At 40.9% G+C, this 14,260-nt stretch overlaps 1 pseudogene across 1 annotated transcript; it reads right to left on the reverse strand.

Annotated features, from left to right (window-relative positions):
* Positions 1–11,138: 11,138 nt before the first annotated feature.
* LOC311501212 (zinc finger protein RFP-like) lies at positions 11,139–13,060 on the reverse strand (annotated as a pseudogene). The gene has a single exon. The product of its transcript is annotated as a zinc finger protein RFP-like (transcript).
* Positions 13,061–14,260: the final 1,200 nt, after the last annotated feature.

The following is a 14,260-nucleotide window of genomic DNA, read 5'->3' on the forward strand; positions in this document are numbered from 1 at the left end:
GATACGGTACAAACTGATTATTCTAGAATAAAGATTTCATTGTGAATTATGGTGAAAATGTTCATATTAACTGAACTTTTCTTTCATTAATGTGTTCATTCCTTCATTCTTCAATTCATCAGTATAGATTTAATGGTTGTTGGACTTTTACCTTTTACTTGTTGTAATGTTGATTCACGGAAGTCTTCACCCTGTAACACCCAGTGATGGATCCATCATGAAAAACACATGTGTGTAATTTGTGATGATTGTAAAATGAGCTACAATTAAAGGCCAAGAGCTGTGTACTGGGTTGTGTCAACTGTTGTTTCTTTCTGGTGTCACCACCTTTAACATGGTTTTATTCACCAGTTTTTGCTCAGAAATATTTTTTAAAATCAGATGTAAAGTAAGTCTCCGTCTCTCTACAAATTCCTTTCTGGTCATTTTACAGGTTTTCAGATGTCTAAAGCATGAAAATGTCTATATATTAGCTGCAATGACAGTGTGCAAAAAGTCACATGTAATCTTGTCCATTAAATAATAATAATTATGATGTTTTTTTTTTAATCAGAAGAATCTTACTAACATTAAAAATCTCCTTTACAAGAGAGGCAGCCAAACATTTAACAGGATTGTGAATATTCATTAGACAATTAACATGAAAAATAAATAACTAAGCCACTACAAGTCATCAATGGGAACAAGTGGAACCATCTCCAGTCATATCTGTGTGTGTCTCCAAATAGTTTAACATAAACTGAAAATGATTCAGCTGGTTCAGAGAAGCAGATTGAGCAGTTGACGCATTGACACACTTCTTCACAGTTCAGTACATTTCAGGGACTGAGGAATGAGCACTGGGATCAATTAAAATAGCTTCCAGTGGTTTATTGAAAGATGTACATCTCTAAGTAGGATGAAAGTACACCAAAAACTGGAGGAAGACAAGGCAGACAATATTCCTTCCCTTCACACTGTAAAAGTTCTATGAAATCCATCATTCAGTGTTCAAATTGACCCAGTGGGGGTAGATGACCATGCTGAAATTTACAGTTTTGCTGAAAAATGGTCAAAGGTGTTTGATAAAATCTACGGAAGCAACATGATGTTTGGAATGATGTACACAGATGATCTCGTTGCTAGCTAATCCTATATCAGAGCATTAATACTTACAGAATGACACATTTCTGACAAATTGCTTATGACCTGTCAGTATCAAAGAAGTAATAACTTTAGACTATTGATGGACAAGACTGCCCTGAATCACAATTATTGTCAAACACCTGCTCTGGCAAACACATTCAGACTCTACAGTGGGACGACAAGCAGATGCAGTATCCTGAATTAAACATCTTGCAGTGAAAGGCGCTCTAGATGGTTTTCTGTCTATAATGGAGTACAGATTTTAACAAAAGTCAAAAGAGGAAGCTACAAAAATTTCCACTATCAACCTTCTTTGAAAACTGATTTTACCAGGCGACATCCAGCCATTCAACCACCACGCTGTAACCTTCTTGTCTGCTTTCTGTGTTGGCTGCGAAGAGATGTTTCCCTTTTCTGTTGTGCCTATGGGCCAATCCACTGATCTGTCTCTTTTCTGCTCGGGCTCCAGGTCAACCCCTTAAACTCTTGGGGTCACATCCTCTCCATCTCCAGTCCCCAGTCATCCTCTTAAGGCTGTATTCAGCAAATGCTTAAGTGTCAGCTCTGTTGGGACTTTGACTTGATTTTAGGAAGGTCTGAGAGACACCCCTTAGAGTAACCTGGGGTACGTAGAAATCATTTTATCATAATAATGACTTATTAGCGCTTACCATAATGCAGTGATCTTTAATACATAAGTATATTATATATATGTTTTTAAATGAAGCTTAGTGTCAGTCTTTTCCGTATCCAGGAGTTCAGCAACAAGATATAATATAAAAATAGGAAGCTACAACAATTTCAACCTTTGCAGTCAGACTTTACCGGACAATATCCTGCCACCGGACTATAATCTTCTTCTCTTCTGTTCTGCATATGGACCAGCACCCCGAGCAGTTTCCCTTTTACTGTTCTGCCTCCAGGCAAATCCCCAAAGTGGTTTCTCTTTTATGCTTTGCCTCTGGGCCAACCCCCGCGGTGTCTCTTTTCTTCTCTGCCTTCAGATCAACAACTTGAACTCTCTGGTTCACCTGCTCTCTTTCTCCAGCCCCCAGGCCGTCCTCCAAAGGCTGTAGTCAACACATGCTCAAGTGTCAGCTCTGTTTGTACTGCTTGTTAAACTTAAGTGACTCGATTTGAGGAGGTTTCTGAGAGCCATCTGTTAAAGTGTGCTGGGCTTACAGATCATTTCATGATAATTATTTTTGTTTTAGTTCTAACTATAATTACAGTTATCTTTAATACACTGCCTGGTCAAAAAAAAAAAAGCCGCCACCTGGATTTAACTAAGCAAATGGGTACGAGCCTCCTATTGGATAATTACTGCATGGGTGATTATCTTTCAGCTGGCAACAAGTTATTTAACCCCAGCAGATGCAATAAGTAGTTTCTCATTTCTTAAATGACCATGTCTAAAGACACATCCCGTGCTTGTGGAACAGATGTTAGTCTGTTTGAGAAGGGTCAAATCATTGGCATGCATCGAGCATAGAGCAAATCTAAGGAGATTGCAGAAACTACTAAAATTGGGTTAAGAACTGTCCAACGCATTATTAGAAACTGGAAGGATAGTGGGGAACCATCGTCTTCCAGGAAGAAATGTGGTTGGAAAAAAATCCTGATTGATCATGGTCAGCAATCACTTAAACGTCTGGTGAAATCAAATGGAAGGAAAACAGCAGTAGAACCCAGGGCTATGTTTAATAGTGAAAGTAAGAACATTTCCACACGTATAATGTGAAGGGAACTCAAGGGACTGGGACTGAACAGTTGTGTAGCCTTAAGAAAACCACTAATCAGCCACAATGCCAAGATTCATTGGGTTCATATTGTGAAAGAGTGGTTCAGGGGGCTTGAGACATCATTGAATAGAATAGAATAGAATAGAATAGAAAGCCTTTATTGTCATTTTACACAGTACAATGAGATTTAAGCAGCTCCTTAAAAGTGCACCCAGCGCAATGTATAAAAACGTAAATAAAAACTATAACTATCAAACACCTACTACAGTACACAGTGAGACAAATAAAAACAGAGGTAGTATAGAGGCAATTACAGTGCAAATAATTATGTCAGTTTTCAGTGCAAGTTTGAGTTCAGTATGGTGACAGCTTTGGGGAAGAAACTGTCCCTGAGTCTATTTGTTCTGGCAGATCTGGACCTGTCACGCCTGCCAGAAGGCAACAGGTTGAAGAGATGGAAACCGGGGTGAGTATTGTCCTTTAGAATGTTCCTGGCCCTGCTGAGACAGCTGGAGTTGTAGATGGAGGTTATGGAAGGCAAAGGGCAGCCGAGGATTTTTTGTTCTGTGTTGGTCACCCTCTGCAGTCTCTTCCTGTCAGCCTCTGTGCAGCTGGAGTGCCACACTGACACAGCGTAGGTCAGCAGGCTCTCGATGGTGGCACGATAGAAGGTCACCAGCAGGCTTGTGTGTAGTTGTTGCTTCCCGAGCACCCTCAGGAAGTGTGGTCGTTGCTGGGCCTTTTTGACCAGAGCTGAGGTGTTGACTGACCAGGAGAGGTCTGCAGAGATGTGGACCCCGAGAAATTTGAAGGACTCCACTCGCTCCACACGTTCGCCGTTGATGTACAGGGGGGGCGGGGGCAGGGGCGGCTCTGTTCCGCCGGAAGTCCAGGATGAGTTCCTGAGTCTTGGTGATATTCAGTGCCAGGTTGTTAGATGCACACCGCTCACCAAGTTTCAGGACCTCATCTCTGTAGGCCGCCTCGTTCCCCCCTGTTATCAGCCCTACCACCGTTGTGTCATCAGCGAATTTCACAATGATGTTCTCTGGGTGGGCAGGACTGCAGTCATATGTGTAGAGCGAGTAGAGAAGTGGGCTTAGCAAACAGCCCTGGGGGGAGCCGGTGCTGACAGTGCGGGCGAATGAGAGGTGGTGACCCAGTTTCACCTGCTGTAGTCGGTTGACTAGAAAGTCCTTAATACATGAGCAGGTGGATCGTGGGAGCCCCAGGTTGGCTAACTTGGGGATCAGAATGTCCGGTATTATTGTGTTGAAAGCTGAGCTGTAGTCGATGAAGAGCATCCTGACGTAGCTTCCCTGTTTCTCCAGATGGCTCAGCGCAGAGTGGAGGGTGATGGCTATTACGTCTTCAGTGGATCTGTTTGACCGGTATGCAAACTGATGTGGATCTAGGGTAGAGGGGAGGCAGGTTTTGATGTGTTTCAGGACCAGTTTCTCAAAGCACTTTGTGATGACTGGGGTAAGTGCTATGGGACTGAAGTCATTGAGGCTAGTTGTAGGTGACTTTTTAGGGGCCGGGATGATGGTGGCAGACTTTAAACAGGCTGGGATGATGGCTTGTTTCAGTGATAGGTTGAAAATGTCAGTGAAGACCTGTGCTAGCTGGTCGGCACATGCCTTGAGCACTTTCCCTGGTACTCCATCCGGACCTGTAGCCTTCCTGGGGTTAATAGCACGGAGCACTCGTCTCACATCCTCAGCCTCAAGAGTGAGTGGTGGACACCGTCACGTGACTGAGAGGATGGCGTGCTGAGCGCTCCTACACACCGCTCTCCTCAAAATGTTTGATTTCGCAGTTTAAAGGTCATTTAACTAACAAAAGTTCGAGATTCGTGATGATAAAGCATAATCACAAGATTTGGCTTTATGTCTAAAGCTGGGCCTTCCCGTGAAACAAGATCTATAGTGAAAACTAATCAGCGGCGTGCTGCAATCAACCAAATCATGGACAAAGAAGAGACACCTGCATGGGCGCAGCACCTTCTGACTGAGTTTACAAACCTCAGATCTTTGTTTGATACTAAAATGACTGAAGTAACCAACTCAATTAAAGATCTGAAGAAAGACACACGCGCCATGAACAATAGAATCTCGAACGTGGAAACTAGGATCGGAACTCTTGAGTCTGATATCAATTCCGACAGCGAAAAGGTGAAAGCCCTGACCAAGAATATGGGCGCCCTACAAACAAAAATGGATAATATGGAAGCTGAATTTCGGAAGAGAAATCTGATGTTCATGGGTCTACCCGAAGGTCTAGAATCAACTCCTGGTGTGCTGGATGATATTTTGAGATACATCCTGGACCTCAGTGGCGAGGAACTGGCACCTGAGGTGGAGAGCCAGCGGCGTGCCCGGCGACCACTGCCGGGCTCCGATGAACCTCCCCGTCCTTATATCGTGCGCATTCTGAGATGGAACGACAGACAGAGGATTCTACAATCAGCGGCCAATAAAAAGAAACTTGCCTGGGAAGAGAAAGCATTCTGGATACAACAAGACTTACCGATGGAGCTCAGGAAAAAACGAGCGGAATATGACAACATCAAAAAGACGCTACAAAAGGATAAGTCTGTGCGTTACGGCATCCGGCATCCTGCATCCTGCGCGCTTCATTGTCACTATCGAGGGTGTGACGAGTATATACAAGAACGCAGTGGAGGCTGCTGAAGACTTGAAAATTAAACTTCCTGAAACCTTCAAGGACTGGTCCTAAGCATACCACGAAATGACCGACGAGGCCTTTTCAACTGCACCAGCGCTAGTAAGCCCACCTCTCTTTATTGTAGCCTTATCTGTCCTAAACTCCCTATTTGAAAAGGGATGGGAATATGTGAGGGGTTGAGTGCATTGATAACGTTGAACTGTGTGACTTTTTGTAGGCTTGCCTACTCATTTAAACCTTACATTGAACACAGAACTTCATTAACGCTGGTGCTCAAGCGGACTCTCCGCAGGTCAATAATTTGAGGATTGAGCGGAGTGGGTTGGAACAGCTATGCCCTCTTGTTATGCTCACGGTCTGGTGATGGACTCTGTATCCATTGCCTTTTTTCTTTTTTGTTTTTTGTTTTATGGCATCGGTGATGTTTGTACGTATTTTGTATTCTTTGTGTTTATGTTTTCTCCCCTTACCCCTATATGTAGCTGCAGGGACGATTTAGATGAGTTGCACATGTACAATGGGTTCTAATGGTGTCCAACTGATTAGCTGGAATGTAAATGGCATTTCCAATAAAACAAAAAGATTTGGAATCCTGTCCCATTTGAAATCCTTGTCATGTGACTTGGCGATGATACAAGAGACTCACACGAATGCATTAGAATCAGCCAAGTTGAGACAAGGATGGGTGGGCCAGGTTTATTCGGCACCAGGCAATGGCGCCTCCAGAGGAGTATCGACTTTAATCTCTAAAAGAATTTCATTTCAATTAATAAAGCAAATATCTGATAAGGAAGGTAGATACTTAATTCTATTCTGTCTGTTGCGAAACGAAAAATGTGTTTTGGTAAACATCTATGCCCCGAACACGGGACAAAATACATTCTTGTCTAAAATGAATATTTTGCTGGCTGAATTTGCAGACTATCCCATCCTTATGGCTGGTGACTTCAATTTAGTTAGTAATGCTGCTGTGGATAGGTCTGGACGCCCCCTCCCTGTAGACGGAACCTTGTCTGGTGCACTGAAAGAACTGCAAGAATCATTTGCATTAATTGATGTATGGCGCACAGTTAACCCTGACAATCGTGAATACTCCTTTTACTCATCGGCACATCTCTCTTACTCAAGGATTGATTATATTTTGTTTTCACAACGTTTGGTTTGCAATGTCATTGATTGTAAGATCCATCCCATTATTTTATCTGATCATGCTCCCCTGTCTGCTCTTTTTGTTCCAAATGTAACTAATAGTAAAACCAAACAATGGAGATTTAACAACTTGCTACTAAGGGAACAAGACTTTGTATCTATGATTGAGGAAAGAACGCAAGAGTTTTTCAGCATTAACCTTACATCAGTTGTTTCTATTCAGACTGTTTGGGAGGCCTATAAGGCTACGTGTAGGGGCTGGATCATAAGCTATGCTTCGGCTAAGAAAAAGGAGAAAATGGCAAAGAAACAATGTCTAACTAACAAACTCAAAGAACTAGAATCTAAACACATGATGGACTCCACTAACACCCAGTTAAAAATAGCTGTTGATGATGCTAAAACAGAACTTAAAGCTATTTTACATGAAGAAAACGCATTTGCATTATTCCAGCTGCGTCGTAAAAATTATGAATCTGGTGATAAGGCAGGTAAAATGCTTGCACTTAGATTAAAACAACAAGAAAACCGCCAAGCAATTTCAAGTATTTACAATAGTAATGGAGCTTTAGTTACTGATCAGCTTAACATTAATGCAGCTTTCACTGACTTTTATAGTACATTATATCAAACAGAATGTTGTGGGAGTGAAGAGGAAATGGAACGCTTTTTCAAAGATATTAAACTTCCAACTATCTCTGTGCACGAAAGAGATTCACTTGATATTCCAACTTCGGAAAACGAAATCCAACTAGCTATTAAATCATTGTCTACTGGAAAGTGTTGTGGAGATGATAGTTATAGTAGCAAATTCTTTAAGTGCTTCCATGGCGCTCTAACACCCATCATGAAAATGTTATTTAATGACATTATTTCAAACCAATCCATGCCATTGACCATGCGGCAGGCATCGATATCCCTGATACCAAAGCCAGGCAAAGACCATCTCCAAATGGGTAATTATAGACCATTGAGCATCCTAAACACGGATTACAAAATATTCGCCAAGGTTCTCGCTATGAGAATTGAAAAGGTAATCCCTTCTCTGATCCACGTTGACCAAACTGGGTTTATAAAAGGCCGCTACGCGTCCAACAATATGAGAAGGCTGCTTCAGATCATGTACGCGGCGGAGACCTCTCGGCACCCAGCGATAGCGGTGTCGCTGGATGCCGAAAAGGCCTTCGACCGAGTAGAATGGAATTACCTGTTTTACGCTCTACCGAAGTATGGCTTTGGCCCCTTCATCATGAATTGGATCAAGGCACTATACTTTAAGCCAACTGCCACTGTCAAAACGAATGGCATCAAGTCCAACCCTTTTGAACTTCATCGCTCTACTCGCCAAGGCTGTACTGTGAGCCCTCTAATTTTCATTCTAGCACTTGAATCTCTGGCGTGCGCAATGCGAGCACAAAAGGAAATAAATGGTATTAGAGTCGGTGATTATGAATACAAAGCCAATCTTTTTGCGGATGATATTTTATTGACATTATCAAAACCATGCCAATCAATTCCACAGGTGTTAAAGATCATTGACTATTTTGGTAAATTTTCTGGTTATAGAGTGAATTATAATAAAAGTGAAGCCATCCCCCTTAACAACTATATAAAAAACCTAGGATTAGTCAGAAAAAACTAACCAAACCACGGTCTAGCGGTGGAATGGGGCTACCAGACATCTACCAGTACTATATTGCATTTAACTCACGATATCCTTTACAGTGGGCATATAATACAGAGAGACAGATGGGAAGCTGGGACTGGCTGGAGGAACAGTTAATATCAAAATATAACAATGAATTGACAGCAACAAGTCTATGGTACAACCCCTCTAAAATTAGAATGAAGAACCCAGTGTTGAAGTTTTCATGTGAAATAGTGACCATCCTACAAAAGCGCCTGTCCTTTAATGGATACTCACTACCTTCATGTCCACTGTGGCATAACCCCTTGTTTGTAGCTGGTGGTGAAACTCTTAGAGACAGATTGTGGCAGCAAAAAAACTTAAGTCACGTGGGACAAATTGTAGACAATGGGAAAATGATAACCTTTAATCACTTAAAAACACAGTTTGGTTTGACCGATTTAAATTTTTTAACATACAATCGAATCTACTCTATTATGAAATCATTGTTGTCCAAGGGTATACAGCTGGGGACAAGTAGAGACTTGGAGAACAAACTAATAGCAGCCATAAAAAGAAAAGGCACTGTGTCTACCATGTATAAATTACTGTCTGCAATGAACCCATGTACAAACTTACAAACTAAATGTCAATGGGAACGTGGCATGGGTTTGCCTATCTCCGAATCACAATGGAATGCAGCACTTAGAAATAGTACAACCATTTCAAAATGTGTCAGATATAAGATGATCCAGTTTAAAATAATTCATAGGGCTTACATGACCCCTGAAACAATGAGTAAAATTGATCCCTTGGTGTCAAATATGTGCTGGCATGGTTGTGGTTCGGTGGGAACACTAATGCATATGCTATGGAATTGTCCTGCTGTTAAACAATTCTGGCAAGTTATTGTCAATGATATAACATCTGTACTCAATACTGAGATTACACTCTGTCCAATTGTGTGTCTACTTGGAGTCGATATTGACGGTATACAGTCCAGAAATATACAAAATATTTTTGCACTTGCTTTCTTGGTGGCAAAAAGGACTATCCTTCTTAATTGGAAGGAACGCAAAAACAACTGCTTCAGTATAGATTTCTGGCGAAATGACTTTATGGACATCCTTGCTATGGAACAGGCTGCCTTGACTCTCAATCCACTAGAGAGGCCTAGTGCTCTGCAAGGCCCCTTGGACTATATGAGAACCTTAATGTATACTTAATGTGTATTTAACTGCAGCTAACCTTCCCTCCCCTTGTCTTTGTTTTGTAATTTGTCTTTGCCATTGTCTTGTATTGTCATTGTGCAATAAAATTTAAATAAAAAAAAATAAATTAAAAAAAGAGTGAGTGGTGGGGTGCCGGAGGTTAGTGTGGGTGCCCCCCCCCGACCCTTTAGACTACAGGCGGTTACAGAAGATCAATTAATTAATTAATTAATTTTAGGTGATGTCTCATCTTCCACTTGAAAAAAACATGAAAAACATTCATAATAAAAATTACAGTGAAATAATAATAATGCTGCCTTAAAGTCTTTAAATAAGGTCAGTTGGTGTAGTTCCTCTCTGTGTCCAGTTGAGGTCAGAAAAACACCAACCATCAGAATAGTTCAACTTTAGACTCAGGTCAAGTTGAACAGGACTGTAAAACAGAGTTTTTGACATCTTTTGTGAGTTCCAATAAAATCATTCCAGGAAATTAAATTAGTAAAGCTACAGGAGCTCTTATCTACTCATTTAAGAACTGCTCCTTCACTGACAAACTTTACTCGTTCTTCAGTCCTGGTCAGAAATATTCTGGTAATTTTGCACCTCTGATCATCTGTCCTGTCAGATCCTTTTAATGAATAATATCTTTTTAAATAATACAGACATATACCAACTTTCTGTCCAACGAAGACAAACTTGAGCAGGATGAAAATATGAAATAAATAAAACAATGACAAACTGACTGGTTGCCTTTAAATTAGCAGATTATCTGTAATGTTCTCTGTATTTTGTAAAATAGTTCATATTTAGTGGTAAAACAGTTTATATTTATATACTTGTTTAATTTTTAATTTTTATTTTTTTCTACATTCTGTTCAACTGCTTCCCATTTGCTTTAAATAAGTGAGATGTGACTGAGCCTCACTGGTTGTTATTGATCATAATATTCTGGTATGGTGGTTACAGGAAGAGGACAAGTTACATGAACAGTGGAGTGAGGCAGTGACAGAGTTAGAACTAAAGTCAGACCTGTCCTCATGTGTCTCTTCACCTATCATCATACCTCCACCTCAAACATCAGGAATATATCATAGAATAGACAGTGTGATAACAATGCCACGCCATGATAGAATGATAGAATATGAAAACATGCATAGTGAGAGACAGAAGAGTATTCATCATTGCATTATACACTATGCCTCACACGGGGCATCACACATCTTGGGGCACAAGACAATTCACACTGATCTACTCAATCAGTCTCACAAATATTCTAAAAAATCTTACATGTCTTACAAAAGTTTACTTCAAAAATCATTCGTACAGGGAGTTCCCACGGTCTGACATCTTCAAAAAACACACCTGATACCAACAAGGTTTGTCACTTGATCACATCTTTTGTGATATACCTTCCACAAATGACAATGAATGATAATGGACCATCTATAAAGGCATCTGTATTCAAATCATTAAGCTTTTCTAAGTGTTTAGCTCTGTGACACATACAGATAAGGAACAGCCCATAATGCTTTCATTTTTTTCCTTTGTTGGCATAGAAATGTCTGAAATAGTCCATTTCACAGTAAGTATCTTGATTTTGTTTTCCATTTGTTTTTAGGGAGGTTGGCTGCCCTTTGTTTAACTTCTTAACCTTGTGCTTATGTAAATATGGGATAAAACAACTTTGCCTCAATCATAGCTTTCCATTGGACCAGAGCTCATACATGGCCAGTCATAGCTCTTGTATCTGATTTTCTCTGATTTTCTTCTTCAACAATCTCAAATCTTGGTCTGTTTTGTTTCTCTCATTTTGTGTGAATTTCCATCTCCAGATTTTTAGGTTTAGACTGAACTTTTGCTGAAAGTCTGAAGCAGCCAGTAAAGGAGTAGATAAGAGCTGCAGTATCTACATCATGAAAGGAGACCAGACCCTCCTCATAATCCACAAACACCCCCACCTTCTCAGGACGAGAACGTAGAAAGAGACTGACTGGAGGATCTGGCTGTGTACTCATTACCATACATGAAACTTACAGTCCAGAAACCATTCTGAGGTCTTGCTTTGATGCTTCCCTTCCTGTTGATTGACTCTCTGGCCACTCCTAGATCCCAGTCAGTTTTCCCTTTAACTTGAACCTCGAAGTAAAATCTGCCAGAAGAGAAACTCTTCTTTCCTAAAACATCAACACATGTAGAAAATCTCTCTGGGTTGTCTGGAAGATTCTTCTTCACATCACTATCATGTACTTGTTTTCCATCATCAGACAGGATGAGGTTAGGATGTGCTGTTTCAGGATCAAGAGTCACATCCACTGCATACTGCTGGAGCCTCTTCAGCTCAGCCTCAAGCAGCTTCTTCATGTCTTTACTGAGTGTCTCCTCCAGCTGAGTCACAGCTCTCACCACAGTCCCCTCATATGATGGTGGATGGACGCTGACCTCTGTCCAGTCCTTGGTGGGTGGAGCAGCTTTCAGGGAGGAGAAGCTTTGGAGGAGGTGGGGGTCTTCAGAGTGTGAGAGCTGCTTTATCTCAGAGCTCCTCTTCATCAGCTCAGACTTCCTGTTCCAGATCTTTGATGAAACCTTCAGCCTGTTTCTCTGTTGTTTTCTGTTTGTCTTCGATCTCCTTTATGAGCTGGTTCAGGCCTCTCTCAACAGACTCCTTCAGAGCAGTGAAGACCTGAACACCTTCTGCTTTCTCTCTGTCTGCAGCATCTTTACTCATCTTCACTGACTCTTTCATCTCCTCAATCTTCAGTCGTCTCTTCTGGATCATCTGCTGAATTTCAATCTCTGTCTTCATTCCCTGTTGAGCTTCATGTCTGAACTGAGCAACGATCAAAGTGTTGATCCTCAGCCTAGGTCTAGAGTAGAATATCTCTTTACACTGGGGACACCTGCATTGGTCATTATTATCCCAGTGTTGAGTGATGCAGGTTTTGCAGAAGTTGTGTCCACAAGGTGTGCTGACTGGATCAGTGAACATGTCCAGACAGATGGAACAAAGAAACTGATCTTCATGTAGCAGACAACTGGCAGCAGACATGTCTACACACTGACAGAGAGAGAAAAAGAGTTAAAAATCACTTACTGTTGGATTTAAGCTTGATGCTGGTTGATGAACCACAGCAAAACTGATCAGCTGTCCTCACCTGTATTTCAGTTAGTAAAGTGTGGATGATCTCTGTTAAATTACAAATTTCTTCAGACAGAAACAAATAGATTCATTCTGGATGATGGCTCTGCTTTCATCCTCACAAACTCTGACTTTCATTTCATGAATATGACGTTGAATCTTGTCTTTCCGGTTTTACTACTCCTCTGACTACAGCTGTAGCAGTACGGACACGATGAGGTTAACATTGCCTTTACTTACACGTATTTTAGTGTAAAAGAACAAATCAAAACCACATTTAGTAATAAGTCTATCTTACAGTCCAGTGCAGCTACACAAGATCTGAGCCCTAACAAGCTCTCCTGATGGTATTTGTTTTGCTGACCTCAGGTGGACACAGAGAAGAACTACACTGGACTTCACTTTAAGATTACAAGACATAAGACATAAGACGTTTATTTAATCCCACGTGTGGGAAATTTCCTTGTTCCACTAGCACAGAATTTGGCAAAAATATATATATATATATATATATATACAGAAAGACAGTGACGATTTTGAACAGGGAAAAGGTTATCAAAAAAAGCACAAAAAACACAAATACAAAAATTTAAAAAATATATATCAAAAATATACAAAAGAATAACCATACTCTTAGAAAATATAGGGAATGGAAATAACTAGAAAATATAAGACATTCTGTGTCTGGAGAATGGTGGAATAAACTTTACAAATAAATAATTGCTTAACCTTGAGAAAACCATTTTGAGTTTGTGAGGTAGTGGTTTGTGCAAAAACAGGCAGTGCAAAGAACGTTAGTTTGTGCAAAAAGGAATGTGAGGCTGAATCTGGTCTTTCCAGTTTTGATCCTCCTCTGACTTCAGCTCTGTTTGTCACTGCTTGTTTCCTCCTTCAGGTCTACGCGTGATTATATAATCAAACAACTGACTTTAAAATCTTCACTTTGCACCAGACACCAGAGCCTGCTCTTGGCCTTTGGAGGAGGACTCAGTGGAATGAGACAGAGAACATGGAAACCAAGGAGGTTCAGGTGGTTGTCCAGGGGAATGAGTAGAATGGAGGGGCTGCACAGCGGGCTGGTCTGAAGAAAAAGCAGAAGTCAGAATCTGAAGTTTAACTAAAGCTTACCAAAACCCTCCTGATTGTTGTTGTTTTGCTGGACTTCGCTTAAGATTTAATAGACAGTATTTGTTGACCACTGTTTGTAGAAAACAACATTCAAAGGAGGCACCTCCTTCACTAGAGAGAGAGAGCAGAGGTAGTTGAGTGAGCAAGAGAGTGAATAAAGAGAGGGAGAGGCATTAATGAAAACAAAGAATTTAGTCCAACTGTTATGCTGCAGTTTCTTACCAAAACAAACACTCTGATACCATGACTTTCATGGAATGTGACGCTGAATCTTATCATTCCAGTTTTGCTCCTCTGACTTCAGCTCTGTTTTTCACAGTCTGTTTCCTCCTTCAGGTCTACACATAATTATTAAATCAAACTTGTGACAACTGTCTTGACAGAAGCTTGCAACACAAGAAAGTGTTGCAGCGGGTGGCCAGGGTGACGAGTAGAATGAAGGGGCTGCACAGGG

This window comes from Chelon labrosus (genome assembly GCF_963514085.1).
Source record: "Chelon labrosus genome assembly, chromosome: 2".
NCBI classification, from domain to species: domain Eukaryota; kingdom Metazoa; phylum Chordata; class Actinopteri; order Mugiliformes; family Mugilidae; genus Chelon; species Chelon labrosus.